At 45.5% G+C, this 15,282-nt stretch overlaps 1 protein-coding gene and 1 pseudogene across 1 annotated transcript in view; one reads left to right on the top strand and one right to left on the bottom strand.

The window, feature by feature from the left end:
- The window catches only part of Pdss2 (decaprenyl diphosphate synthase subunit 2), a 239,951-nt gene that overhangs the window by 2,226 nt on the left and 222,443 nt on the right, over positions 1-15,282 (bottom strand). The window lies entirely within an intron of this gene.
- LOC119821281 lies at positions 4,039-4,443 on the top strand (annotated as a pseudogene).

Below are 15,282 nucleotides of genomic sequence, written 5' to 3'. Positions count from 1 at the left end.
ATTAAATGCATGCACCACCACTGCCAGGCTGTGATGCAGACATTTTCTCTGATGCAGTCAGTGAGCCCTCATCCTGTAGCTCCATCGGAGCTCTCAGATTTCTGCTTCATTCTTTTCAACTGTGCTACTGGGACCTCAGGAGCCCCCAGCTAGGCTACATTTCACGATTATCTCCCAAAGAGCCTTCCCAGACCATCCTGCACCCCATACTCCATCTACCATGCCACATCGCCAAGAAGAATTTACACTACATTGCAAATACAGCCTTGTCTAAAATCTGTCACTGCCTTCCAACAGCCTTAGCGATCCAAGCTGTTTCAGGAAGAATGCAGGTCCTTCCTCCAGTCTTGCTCTTACCCAGCTTCATCTCCCCTCTTCCTGCCTCTGCTCATGTATTAAGAGGAATTACTTGCATTTCTCAAAGCTGAGACACTGGTTCTCCGGCGGTCATCTTTCCATGTTTAGTAAGCTCCCCAGACTTCACCTGGACGGAAGGCATGTGCACGCTAGGACGATGGCACTAGGAGCTAGCTCTCCTCCTCGAGGCTCCAGGTTACACTGTACACTCCTGGAGTTCAGTATTATTACACAGTGCTGTATTTTCATTTTATACCCACTGGCTTCCTTGTGAGATTTTAAGCTACTGTATAATTTATGCAACATGAATAAAAAATGTGCTGGTTTATTACTCTAATTACAATCAAGAGGCCAGAGGTCCAGAGAAACTCAGTGACTGAGGATAATAGACGGAACTCAGCAAAGCTGAGATCAGAGGTCACATTTCTTATTTTCAGTTTTTCTTATAACGTGTGTTTGTGTGTGTGTGTGTGTGTGTGTGTGTGTGTGTGTACCTACAAAATCATGTGTGATGAGATCAGGTTCTCTTCTTTTACCTTTATGTGGATTCTGGGCATCAAACTCATATCAAGCTTGTGCAGCAATTGCCTTTACCTGCCAAACCATTTCACATTTTGGGGGGCACAGCATATCACTTTGCCTGCCCTACTCACGATATAGCCCCTGCCTGCCTTACTCTCTGGCAATTCTTTGGCTTCAGTCTCCCCAAGAGATGGGTTAAAGCATGCACCACCACCTACCTCAGAGGCCGCATTTTCTGACGCCTTAGCCTCCCGAGGCACTTACTAAACTTCCAATTCTGAGCACCCACACAGAGAATATTCCAGCCTAGGTTTCCCTAGTCCCCTGCCAATTATTAAGTGCAGAGCCACCTTCAAGTTTCTATTGCAGCGCTGGTGTTTGAGGGAAGCCCCTCAACTGTTCTCAGCTGGAAGTGAGACAGCGTGGATCACTGGGTGGTATAAATCACTGCTTAGCTCAGTCTGTCTAGCTCGCCCTCCAAGGCTTCAGCTGCTGTTGCCTGTGACAGCCCACCTGTTCAGGTCAGGTCTGTCTGTTGATATACAATAACCTCGAGGCAGCTGGACTCAGATCCTGACAGCACCAGTAGGCAGGGTATGCCCCCATTTTCTTTATCTGCAACCTCCCTGGACCTAAACCGGACAAGTCAGTGCTTTAGATTCTTGGCTGGCGACTGCAGGCAGGTGGGTGTCCACAAGAATTCTGCTGAGTTTCTAAGAACTCACCAAGCACCCACTACATGGAAGAGTGGAATGATCCTTCTCTGCTCAAGGCTGGGGAGCTAATTAATGAGAAACCGAAGGCAGTAATGTGGGACTGTAGGCACAGGGCGCTCCAGAAATCCTTGCAGAGCGGGCTGTGACAGCGAGCGGGTGCAGGGGCAGGAGCGGCAAGAAGACTGCAGGGAAGACTGCAGCAGAGAGGAGCAGGCAGAGCATGCGGGGAAGGAATACAGCCGGGAATGGCACAGCGGCACAGCTTGCAGAGTTAGATGTCAGGGGACCCAGGGCAGCTCTGAAAACCAGGCTAAGACATTTGTATTTCTTTTTCTTCAAAGTTTAATTATAAAGTATTTGAAAACTTCAATGCTGTATGTGGTAGTACATGCCTGTAATCCCAGCATCCTAATTTAGGAGTTGGAAAGAGGAGGATCAGGAGTTCAGGGGCCAGCCTGGATTACATGAGAGGGAGGGAGGGAAGAATGTAGGAAGAGGGTGAGGAGAGAAAGAGAGAGAGAGAGAGAGAGAGAGAGAGAGAGAGAGAGAGAGAGAGAGAGAGAGAGAGAGAAACTGTAAGCAGTAGTATGTTTGTAAATTAGCTCTCCGCGTAGCATTTGAAGACTTCTGTAGTATAATATTATAATATGCCTATTATGGCTGATTTCAAGATGCTATGGGGCATGGGAATCACAAAATTCTTATGTAATAACCGCCATTGGGAGTTGGCTTGGGTGCATCCTTGGCAGCAGGGTGCTGTCTCCTAGTTTTCACTTGAACATTCTTTCACAATCACAACACTGTGATCTCTCTGAGAGAGCTAACTAGAAACAGTTCTAAAAATCATCTTATTAATTATTATTATTGTGTATGTCTGAAGAGGGAACATGGGCCTGTGCAGGCCACCATGCAGATGTGGGAGCAGAGGACAGCCCAGGACTTGGTCCTCTTCTTGCATCACGGGCCCTGGGAACTAACCTCATGTTGTCGGGCTGCCAAGCAAGTGCTTTTACCTGCTGAGCCATCTTGCCAGCCCCAAAGGTTAACTTGAAGAGTTAGAAAGTTTTCTATTATCTTGGATTTAGTCCTTGTCTTAGCCCCAGTCCATTTACCTAAGGGAGAAAATGTGTGTGGGTCTTTTGCCTGCATTCGCCTGCACCTGTGCTTGCATTCCACGTTGGGCAGTGCCCGAGGAGCTAGAAGAGGGTGCTGGGTCTCCCAGAACTGGAGTCACAGGCATTGTAAGCAGCATGTGGGTGCTGGGAATCGAACCCAGATCCTCGGGAAGAGCAGTCAATGCTTTTAACTGCAGAGCCATCTCTCCAGCTCAGTCCATTTTTTTAAAGATTTATTTATTTATTATGTATACAGTATTTTTAGTATTCTGCATGTATGCCTGTAGGCCAGAAGAAGGCACCAGACCTCATTACAGATGGTTGTGAGCCACCATGTGGTTGCTGGGAATTGAACTCAGGACCTTTGGGAGAGCAAGCAATGCTCTTAACCACTGAGCCATCTCTCCAGCCCCAGTCCAATAGTTTTTCAATGAAAAATAGAAATTAAAAAGGAAGGCCACGACTGCTCCTAGATATGGTGGATAAAGTATATTTTAGATATGAGGGCGAGCACAGCCATCTGGAAAAGGACAGGGTGACTATGACACTGAGCTAGGCCATTTGAAGAGAAGGCAGAGGGGAGAAGAACCAAGAGGGGTGGCCTGGGCCAAGAGACTGGCATGGCCAAAATGGCTGTTATATAGGGGCCAGAGGAGCTGGCAGGAGGGAAGCCCAGCCCACACCTGGGCTGGAGAGTTCAGGGTAGGGGATGGGTACGCTAGTCAGGAAGGTCCTGTAACAGGTAGAGACTGAGGGATACAGGGAGACCCTGGAGGCCAGCATCTGCTTTGATATGTTAATGGACACCTCAGTCCATTTGTCTCAGGTTTGAGACCTAACAGGTTTGAGCCATTTTTTTTTTCAAACCATGATCAATCAAAGTTCACACATTACATTTGTCTGCAATGACATTTTTGGCTTTTGTTTGCTTGTTTTGATAGGCTCTCACTAAGCAGCCTCTGGCTGGCTTTGAACTTGGGAAGACCCTCTTGTCTTTGCCTCCTTGTGTGAGAATAGCTTTCTGTCGACTTGACACGCGCTCATGTTGCCAGTTGAGAAGATTCCTTCACCCAGATGCCCATAAGAACTCTGTAGGACACTGTCTTGACGGACATGGGTGGGCACAGGGGTGGTGCTGCCCCAGAGCGTGTGGTATGAGTTGCATAAGAAGCAGGCTGACGTGAGCAAACCAGTAAACAGCAGTCTGTCATAGCTTCTGCTTCAGTTCCTGCTTCCAGGTGCCGGCCTTGAGCTCCCTCAGTGACGAGGATGTCCTGAGTGTTGTAAGAAATAAACCCTTTCGCTCTTTCGGCCATCTTGGCGCCTGTGGAGGCCTGCTGGGAACAGGACTTCTAAAAGACAGTATGTCTGGAAGGCTGTGGTGCAAGGCCACGTTTGCTGGCTATAAGCGAGGTCTCCGGAACCAGAGAGAGCACACGGCTCTCCTTAAAATTGAAGGCGTTTATGCCCGAGATGAAAGAGAATTCTACTTGGGCAAGAGATGCGCCTATGTGTATAAAGCCAAGACCAACACAGAGACACCTGGAGGCAAACCAAACAAAACCAGAGGATCTGGGGGAAGGCAACTCGGGCCATGGAAACAGTGGCATGGTCCGTGCCAAATTCCGAAGCAACCTTCCTGCAAAGGCCATTGGACACAGAATCCGTGTGATGCTGTACCCATCCCGGATTTAAATCAATGAAAAGTAAATAAATAAAAGTGGATTTGTGCTCTTGTTAAAAAAAAAAAAAAAAAAGAAATAAACGCTTTCATCTCCACGTTGTTTCTGGTCATCACAGCACTAGAAACCCTCAGTCAGCCAGGCTGTCCTGAAACTTGCTCTGTACCCAAGGCTGGCCTTATACTTGTCCTAGTACACTTGCCTCTGTCTTCAGAGTACCAGATTGTGGACGTGGGACATTATGCCCAATGACAGTGTCGTTTTTTTTTTTTTATTTAAAAACATGCTATGCTGTAGAATATTTTTATGTTGTAGGATATTTTGTGAACTTTGTTTTATTTTTGAGACAGAGTCTCATGCAGTCTAGTCTGGCCACCAACTCACTGTGTGGCTTCTGACCTCCTTGACTCTACCTTTTGAATGCAGGAATTACAGGCCTATGTGCCACCTGCCTCCTCTACTGAACCCAGGGATTCATATACACAAGGCGACTGTTCATTCCACTGAACTAGACTCTTAATCCCCTGTGAACTTTACTGAAACAGGTTCAACTGCATATTTGATGATAGCTAATAGAGCTTCTAGTTTGGTAGACCACTTTCCCCAGAATGTTCAAAGACGTAAATTCAGTTCTCCCCAGAACCTATGGGTGGAAGGGAAGGACAGAACTGACTGTCAAAAGTTGTCCTCTGACCCCAACATGTACACCCTGGAACATATGCCCACATATATACACAAACACACAAGAGATAATAAAATTTTTAAAATATTGATTGAAAAGATGCATTAATTTGAGCTTAAAGAAGCTGATCACAAGATTCACATAGGAAACTTTAAAAAGCAGATGTGAGCACATGCTTTTAATTTCATCACTCAGGAGGCAACAGGACCACCCTGGTCTACAGAGCAAGTTACAGGCCAGCGCCAGGGCTACACGGTGAGAACCTGTCTTAGAAAAGAGCAAGCAGAAGCCATTAGATGTGGTAGCTCACAACTGTAATCCCAGCTCTCCAGTGCTCTCTCTCTCTCTCTCTCTGTGTGTGTCTCTGTATCTCTCTGTCTCTGTCTCTCTGTCTCTCTCTGTCTCTCTCTGTCTCTCTCTCTCTCTCTCTCACACACACACACACACACTCTGCAGGTGTGGCAGGTGCCAAGGCCCCACTCACAGAGCCAGAGTTGCACCCTGAGAAACACTTCTTAGATCACTCTAGTTATTATCCTAATTTGAGTGCACTTTACTTAAAGGGGCATTTATTTTGGGTTACTGTGCTTTACTAATTTTTTTAGAGTTAGAATTTTGGTATTACCTAGGCTGGCCTAGAATTTCTAGGTTCACGTGATTCTTAAGCCACAGTCTTCCAAATGGCTGGGATTAAAGAGCTGTACAAGATGACACCTGGGAAGAGCATAATAATTAAAAAAGGGGGGGGGGCTGGTAAGATGGCTTCAGAAAGTAAAGGTGTGTGCTGTATGAACCTGGGGACCTGAGTTCAATCCTCAGGACTGACGTAAAAGTAGGAGGAGAACTGACACAACCAAGTTGTCCCCTGACTTCCATGTCCACACATGGCACAGATGTCCACACATCATGTACATACAAGTGCACAGTAACAACAAATGAGCAAACTTTTACAATTAAAAACCAATTCTTTACTTCTTGCTTCATGCATATTTTGATTGGCAAAAGCAAAAGCTTATGGGCAGAAAGAGCTTTGGTTCTCAGGCTTGAAAATTATTCCCAATACAGGGCATACAGCACAGGGCATACGACACAGGGCGTACGGCACAGGGCGTACGGCACAGGGCGTACAGCACAAGGCATACAGCAACATACACACACATACACCAAAAAAACCCCACTCTAAACACAGGACATACAACACAGGGCATACAGCAACACACATACACAAATACAAAAGAGTGACCTGGCAGTCTGTTTATTTCTCTGACACAGCATTTTAGGGCACTAAAATAACTAAATCTAGAGGTCAACCATAGTCCCCTGCTAGAGCACCAATTAAAGACACGCACAGAGAGAGCAGGGCAGGAAAGGTGAAGGACATTTTACTTAACATTTTTTAGACACCTTCTGAGCAACAAACGCTGCTCATGTCTGAGCAGAATCCCTGTCTGCTTTGGGAAGCTATGGTTCAAGTTCTTTAAAAACATTACAGAAGTTACTGACTATGGAGGCAGAGGCAGGTGGAACTGCATGGGTTTGAGGCCAGTCTGGTCTACATAGTAACTTCCAGGCCAGCCAGAGTTATATAGTGATACCCTGTCTCAAAACAGGCATACAATCCCCTCAGAATATTAAAGGGGGGTTCCTGGCATGGGATGTGACTGGTTATGAGGTGGACACAGTGGCGACTCAGTTCAAGGATGGCAGGGAAAGATGAGAAACATCCTCGCCTCCCCCCTCATTTTATCAGAGAAGATGCTGGGATGATATACCAAGTGATCTGGACAAGAGCCCACAGAGAACCAACCTTCCTTCCTTCCTTCCTTCCTTCCTTCCTTCCTTCCTTCCTTCCTTCCTCCCTCCCTCCCTCCCTCCCTCTTTCCTTCCTTTCTTCCTTCCTCCCTTCCTGACAGGGTCTCATTCTGTGGCCCAAGATGGATTGGACCTGGCAACAACCCTCCTGCCTCAGCCTTCAAGGGCTGTAATTACATGCAAAGCCACCACACCTGGCCAGAGAATTTTTCTTTCTTTCTTTCTTTCTTTCTTTCTTTCTTTCTTTCTTTCTTTCTTTCTTTCTTTCTTTCTTTCTTTCTTTCTTTCTCTCTCTCTCTCTCTCTCTCTCTCTCCCTCCCTCCCTCCCTCCCTCCCTCCCTCCCTCCCTCCCTTCCTTCCTTCCTTTTTTTTGAGATAAGGTTTCTCTATGTAGTCCAGACTAGCCTTGAAATTGTGATTCTCCTGCCTCAGATTCTTGGGTACAGGGATTACAGGCTGTGATAACCCACTTAGCTGTGATAATCTTATTTATTAGAAAGTAGGAACAATTTTTTCTTAATAATGGCCACATAATGGGATATAAAAGTGATCAGCATCTTGAAAAACAAACAAAAAAGCATGTTCTCTTGATGTGACAATCCACAAGGTAAGCCAAGCATGCCAGAATGCATTTATAATCCAGCACTGAATTATAGGGTGAGTTGTGGGCCAGGCTGGGCTACTCGGGAGACCCTCTGTGCGAAATCAAAACCCAAACTAAACCAGACGACGAATCATTACAGTTTCAGAGCCTGAGCCAGAGCTGAGAAAATGCAATGCGGAAATAGGTGCAGTGAGAGCACGTCTAAGGTCCTGAGTTGGAGCAGGCCCAGAGATGAAGGCCCTACCCCAAGCCAGCACAATGGCGGGCTCTTGGTGCTCAGGCAGCAGCACTTACCCCGCCTCCAAGTGGGGCGTGGCTGGCACCAGGGCTCTCCCTGATTTGCAGGCCCTGGCAAAGGAGAGCGCCACAGCTGTACAACAGAAGGTAAAACTGTCAGCTGGACACAGCTACAGGTTTTAATTTTTTAAACACTCCCTTTTCTTTCTTTTTTTTCCTTCCTTTTCTTGATGCTGGATTTGTGTAGGCAAGGCTGGCTTTGAACTCCTTTTTCTGTCCTCTGAGTGCTGAGACTGTAGGTAGGAGCCACTAGGCCTGACTTGGTGATTTATTTATTTTTTTGTTTTTACAGTAATTCTACACCTCACACCCGAGAATCCTGGAGTGTGCCACCAGGCTGTGCTGTGTGTGGCTTTAGACAATTTTCATTATTGCTCCCTCTTTCCCCCTCTCTGTGAAGAAGAGATGTGAGTGCGTGTTTGTACAGCTGTGTGGAAGTTCCAATGATGACTTAGGGGCTGGTTTTCTCTTTCCACTGTGGGTCGGGAGGTTCAGGACATCAGGCCCGGGGTAGCAAATGCTTCTACCTGATGAGCCATCTTACCAACACTGTTGTCAAGCTTTAAAAATTATGTTTTCTTGTTACTGATGCCTAATGAGTTTATGAGAATTATTAATGCATGAACAGACAGAGGGGTAAAGCCCGAGTGCTCTGAGGAGAGTTCAGGCTCAGGCACCAGGGATGTGCAGCACGGCCAGGTCTTTGAAGAGAATCAGAGCCTCTTTTAATTATGTATGCTAATTGTATGCTATTTAGCTATGTATATACATGTGTTTGTTAGAATGTGCACAAGAGCAGGGACCCACAGAGTCCAGAAGAGGGCATCAGAACCCCTGCGACTGGAGTTACAGGTGGCTGTGAAGCTGCCTGACGCGGTGTTGGAAAAGCACCCGGGTCCTCTGCAAGAGCAGCACACTGTATTAACAGCTGGCATCTCTCTAGTCCTTGTTAGTGCATTTTTGTTCTGACAGAAAATGTTCAGAAACAATCTGCCATTAAGGCCCAAATTAAGATTCTCATAGGACTTGATGGATGGGTGTGTGGAGTGGGGCTGGAGGTTGATGAGAACAAAACCAGGATTTAAGAGTGTAAGGTCCGAGACAGTCATGGTGACACGTACCATGTATTTAGTCCCAGTGCCCAGGAGACTTGAAGAAAGACAATTATGGGTTTAGGAGGAGGTTAATGCATCTCAAAATAAACACATAAAGCCCTTAGCCGGGCGTGGTGGCATACACCTTTAATCATAGCACTTGGGAAGCAGAGGCAGAAGGATCTCTATGAGTTTGAGGTCAGCCTGGTCTACAGAGTGACTTCCAGGACAGACAAGCAAAAAAACTCTGCCTACTGTTTTATGTTCAACAAACAAACAACCAATAAATTAGGGGCCGGGGAGATGCTCAGGGTTAAGAGCACTTGTTTATGAGGATCTGAGTTAGGATCCCAGCACCCATTTCAATCAGCCCACATGGGCCTCTTCCACTACCAGGGGATTCAATGTCCGCTTCCGGCCTCTGTGGGCACCTGCATACACATGCGCACAAACACAATTACATATCTACATATGTACACACAAATAAAAGTAAGCAAAAAAGAGAGTAGGGCTGGAGAGATGGCTCAGCGGTTAAGAGCACTGGCTGCTCTTCCAGAGTACCCGGGTTCAATTCCCAGCACCCACATGGCAGCTCGCAACTGCCTGTAACTCCTGTTCCAGGGGACCTAACAACTTCACACCAATGCACATGAAATAAAGCTAAATAAATCATAATAAATTATTAAAAAAAAGAGTAAGTAGGAACTGGAGGGACGGCTTAAGGGTTAAGCATACCCACATGGTGGCTCACAACTATCGGTGATTTCGGTTCCAGGGAATCTTGACACCCTCTTCTGACCTTTACGGACACTACCAGGTATATACATGTGGTACACATACATGTATGCTGGCAAAATACTCTCTCTATATAATATATACATAAAAAGTAAAATAAAAATATATTAGTTGAAGCCTGTAAGCTGAACAAGAAGAACAAGGATTCTCTAGTATGTGAAATGATAAATCTCCTATTAATGGAAGTAAACAGGAAGCAGAGCAGCTATGAAATGAGTTTAAAATTGTAAAACCACAGCTGGGAATGGTGACACACATCTGTAATCCTTAGCACTTGGGGAAGCCGGAAGAGCAGAAATTTAAGGTCATCATTAGCTATAGCAAATCCAAGGCCAGAGTGGGCTACACAAAATTGTGGAAGGAAGAAAGGAAGGGAGGGAGGGAGGAAGGAAGAGAGGGAGGAAGGGAGGTAGGGAGGGAGGGAGGGAGGGAGGGAAGGAGGGAGGGAGGGAAGGAGGGGAGGAAGAAGGAAGTAAGGAAGGAAGAAAGGAAAGAAGAAAGAAAGGAAGGAAGGAAGGAAGGAAGGAAGGAAGGAAGGAAGGAAAGAAGGAAGGAAGGAAGGAAAGGCTGAATAAATACTCGGGATGGAAGGCTGAAAGGACAACCTGTATATTCCACCAGCAGGTCCCAGGTTGTCAAGGAGGCCTTGGCTGAAGCTCTGAGCCTGGGATTCATTTCTGTCTAGCTTCTGTGTCCGTGTCTTTCTGAAACCACCCACACTCCCATCCTGAACAGAAAGTTAGACTCCAGACTATGACTGTGGATCATCCAGTGAGCCTCTCCTGAACCAGCTCTGTTTGCTTTCTTAAGAGGCCCCTCCTCCCTCCCTGTCTCCACTCAGGGCACCATCACAGGTGGCCATCCACTCTGCTCTGCGTGCAGAGAATGTCCATGTGACTGTCACCTACTGAAGGGCTGTGAAGGATCTCAAGATGTGACGAGTAACTGACTAGTGTCTTCAAGTAGGGTCAATGAGAAGGTGCATGATGGCACTCGGACTAGTGAGTTTATGGTGAGATTCCAGAGGTTATTAGACAGATGGCTCACGAACGCTAGGAAGACAGGTGATTGTAATGGTGTCCCCAGCACAGGTCTTTTTGGAGCAGAACCCAAGCCCTTGAGAATATCAAACCTTCCCACTGAGTGACACCGCTACCTGCCCTGGTCCTGAGTTGGGAGTAGAGTGACCTATTTAATGAGAAACTACAAATCAAGATCGAGCCACACTTCACAGTGATGGGCAGTGATTCCATGGCAGTGCAAGAGCAGGAGGGACAGCAAGAGGATGCAGCGCCCACATGGACAAGTCAATAAATAAGCCACTCAAGACCAAGAGCAAATTAGGACTTGCACCCCAGGCACTGCTCCGGTCACCCGGGCTGCTCCTTTTGCTCTGTACCCCAGTGTCACGTGGGATGCCTCAATGTGGGAGTGAGCATGAAGTCCTGTTAAATTTTTTTTTTTAACATTAGGTGGTGTTTGTATTGACAACCAGGGAGCGTGAATGAGACCTACCTAGGCACTCTGTATATATGTTACAGTTGTGTAGGTTGGTCCTCTTATGGGACTCCTAACAGCGGGTACAGGGGCCATCTCTGACTCTTTTATTGGTTTTTGGGACCCTACTTCTCACACTGGGTTATCTTGCCCAGTTTTAACACATGGGGAGGTGCTTAGTCTTACTGCAACTTTATAGGCCATGTTTAGTTGATACTTATAGGAGACCTGCCTTTTCCTGGATGGTGACAGAAGAGGAGAGGATGTCGGGGTAGGAGGGGGAAAATGGGGGGAGCTGGGGGTGGGGCTGGGGGAGGCTTCAGCTGTGAGGTAAAATAAATAGATGAATAAAAAAATATTTTTGAAACAGAAGGAAATCTTTAAAGTAGTTGAGAATGACCCTGAGCTCCTTGGTTCTGCCTCTACCTCCCGAGTGCCGAGACTGCAGGCATGCACCACTACACCTTGTGCGTTTAGATTTTACCTTTTCTGTATGTGGGTGTTCTGACTGTTTGTATGGCTGTGTACCACAGCATGCTTGGTGCCCTCAGAGGCCAGAGAAGGGTGTCTGATCCCTTGCAGCTAGTTGTGACCCATGTCCTCTGGAAGAGCAGCCAGTGCACTTAACTGCTGAACCATCTTTCTGGGGGACTGAGTTTTAGCAGGCTAGGTAAGTACTCTTCCGATTGAGATACACCTTCAGCGCACAATCCTTCTTTTGCTTATTTTAAACTTATCATTATTGTGTGTGTGTGTGTGTGTGTGTGTGTGATATGTGTGTAGGCTCATGTGCCATGGTGCACATATGAAGGGCAGAAGGAAACTCTTGGCTTGGTTCTGTTCATCCATCTTTATGTGGGTTGAGGATCAAACTCTGATTGTCAGGTTTACACAGCAAGCCTCTTTAAGCACTGAGTGCCTCTTTTTTTTGGGGGGGGGGGAGAGCCCATTTGATTCTTAGCTTTAGAATAGCAGCGATTTTAAAGTTTAGATTCCAGAAACTTATCCTTCATGGGTAAGTCAGGGTTTGGTAAAGAATATGACCATACGATTTGAACATATATGTAAAACTTACTAGAAAATGGTTTCTAGTGCAGTCATATTGCAGATGAAAGATATCTCTGGTGCCCTGCTGCCAGGATGCAGCACTGGCTTTCTCTCCTTTACCACATTTCTAGGAGCTACTTAAATGAAGATGAAGAGGGGATGCATATTGAAATTTAATTTTCATATGTCGCACTGCCAGAGAGATAGCTTACAAATGGACAGCATCTAGATTGGAACGCTTCTGACATGCTGGACGACAAACCATTGTTAGTCAATGAAATGTTTCGTAGTGCTAATGGCATAGCTGTGCATCTGGCTTTAAATAATTGTAAAAGCAAAAGCTTTCATTTGGCAGGGAGTCACAGAAACTCTCAGAATCTCTGAAAACTACATTCTTTATCTAAGCCAAGACCATGCTGTAGATATAAAAGGCAAATGCACGTTTTGTAAGAACTACCAGATGGCCATGTCCAAAGTACAGGTGTGGATGGTCTTTGAAAGTTAAGTTTCAAAACTGTTTCAGCGAGGCATGGTAGTGCATACTTTAACGTCAGCCACTGGGGCCTGAGGCAAGGCAACCATGTCAATAAGGACATTCTCAAATAATACAAACACTAAAATTAATGTAGCAAGACCCTTGTATTCATTACTTTTCTTGTGGAACTTGTAATAGGAAGGATGTTTTAGCTTGCAGATCCAGAGGGGGCATCCACATCAGCAGACACAGCATGAAGTTGAGAGAGCAAACTGAAGTGGGGCAGCTTACGGACTCTCAAGTCCACCTCCCGGAGTATGAATCCTCCAACAATGCTGCGTCATCAACTGAGGACCAAGTGTTCAGACGGCCACCAGCCTATGAGAACATTCTCATTCAAACTATCACTCTATTTCAAAACAAACAAATCAAAACTGGGTCTTACAGAGTGGCCTCTAATACTAGCTACTGGGGGAACAGGAGGATTGTAAATCCAAGGTCAACTTGTGCTACATGAGTCAAGATTGGTTGGTGGTTGTGTTAGTAGGTAATGGCACTTGCTGCCACGCCTGCTCACCCGAGTTCCACTGATGGGCCCGCATGGTTGGAGGAGACCCAGACAGTAAAAGGAGACAGCCAACTCTTGCAGGCTGTGACCATGCCCACTCTACCCCACACGAAAGGTCAGAAGTCTGGGCAACTTAGGGAGACCCTGTGTAAAATACAGTGAGTAAAATAAATAAACTTATTTTTTAAAAGAGCCAATTAAACTCTTATAATGTAAAAAATATGGAGTAATACGTACCATACTCACATTTTAACAAGCCCATCTATAGTTTGTGAATTAAATAGTCCTATACACTATCATGGAAACACATGATATTGGATATGCTGATCTCCATTTCCTTAATGAGTTCTGTGACCCAAAGCCCACTGAGATGGGCATAAAGGGAGACAGGGACTCTGGGACAAAATGCCACTATTCCTAGAGATGGTGGCATCTTAGGTACAGGTGAAGCCACACAAGAATCTTTGTTACATCTAATGGGAAACACTGTAAGCTCAACTAGCTCAACACTCCAGGGTCAAGTCACTTTTGATGTGTCTCATAATCACAGACAACAGGCCTGGGAGGGGAGCTCACTGGGTTAAAGCACTTGCTATGAGTTTGAATCTCCAGAAGTCAGACGTGTGAGTCCCTGTAATCTGAGTTCTCCTGAGGGCACAGATAATCCCTGAATGATTGCTAGCCAACTAGCCTGGTGTTTACACCCCAAACAAACACAAACAAAATCACTATGGAGACCCTGCTTCAAACAAGGTGAAAGGTGAGGAACAAGGCCTGAGGTTGTCCTCTCTCCCACATTCACACAAACAAGAAAAGCAATGGGGGCAGTGAGCTCAGAGCTGAGACAAGGCTGGGGCTCTTGTAGAGCAGCCTCTCTGAGCCCAGCTTCCTCAGCTGGACTTGAGGAAGAGTACGGCACAGCACGCACAATTAATGAGAACTCCTGAGATAATTTAAACTGGCAAAGTTTAGAGAAGAAGAGCATGGGGTCACGCATGCTCATGATTCGCCTAGCTATATAAGTGTGAACAGTCAAAGTGATTCCACATGGGCTCATGCAGGTCTCTGGAGTAGTCTAAGGCCCTGATTGCTAGTGAACTGGAAACAGGCTTATGTTTGAAAACAAATTCACAGATCGTGTTAATGTTTTCATTTACTTTTGTTTTATCGTGACAGAATCTCACTCTGTAGCCCAGGATAACCTGGAACTTACTAAGTAGCTCAGGCTGACCTCAGCAAAGAGAGCAATGTAACCCAGCAACACATACAATACAAATGATCATACTTGAAGAGATATACTCTACCAAACATATAAGCAGACTTAAACTCTGTGTGCATATACACATAAAATATATGTGTATATGGTTTAGGTGTGTAGTAATCTTTACTGATACAAAGTTCAGGCAAAGAGACTCTTGGTGCTTCAAGAAACAGAGACAGGAGATTCCTCCTCTGGACCCTCCCACTCTTGGGAGCTCTTCCTCACTTTTCCTTAGTAAATCTGTGTTCATGTGACTAAAAAATCAAAACCCAAAACAACACAGCACCAATAAAAGGCAGAGGCAGAGATCAGTTTGTGTAATTCAGGGTCTGAGCAGACAAACCTGACTTTAGAATGTAATTAAATGGTACAAAATTAGTTTAATTCTTAATTTATAAATGATCAACAAAATTTTGTAGGCTAGGCATTTGAGGTTAGTAAGACAGAATTATATTAAATTTAGGGTTAGCTCCAAAGGAGAAACAGCCATTGTTTCTTGGTTGTCATGTCTTCCAAAGGAAAATTTATGATTTGTAAATAATCAAAGATTTATCCATATTCTGATTCAAAGTTAATTTTTAATATTAGTATCATATTCCAAAATAGGAACTTAATTCTATACATTGAATTTCAGAAAGCCTAACTGGGTCCCATGGAGATTTTTAGTAAATTCTGTAATAAAAATTCAACAAGCAACAAACGCGACACAGGTGCAGACCGCAGCAGCCACTCCTGCCTGTAGAGTAGTTCTTTATGAA

The sequence above is a fragment of the Arvicola amphibius genome, chromosome 8, assembly GCF_903992535.2.
Source record: "Arvicola amphibius chromosome 8, mArvAmp1.2, whole genome shotgun sequence".
Classification (NCBI taxonomy): Eukaryota; Metazoa; Chordata; class Mammalia; order Rodentia; family Cricetidae; genus Arvicola; species Arvicola amphibius.
Note: the sequence above shows the minus strand (reverse complement) of the source record. Positions and strands in the feature narration are given on the sequence as shown.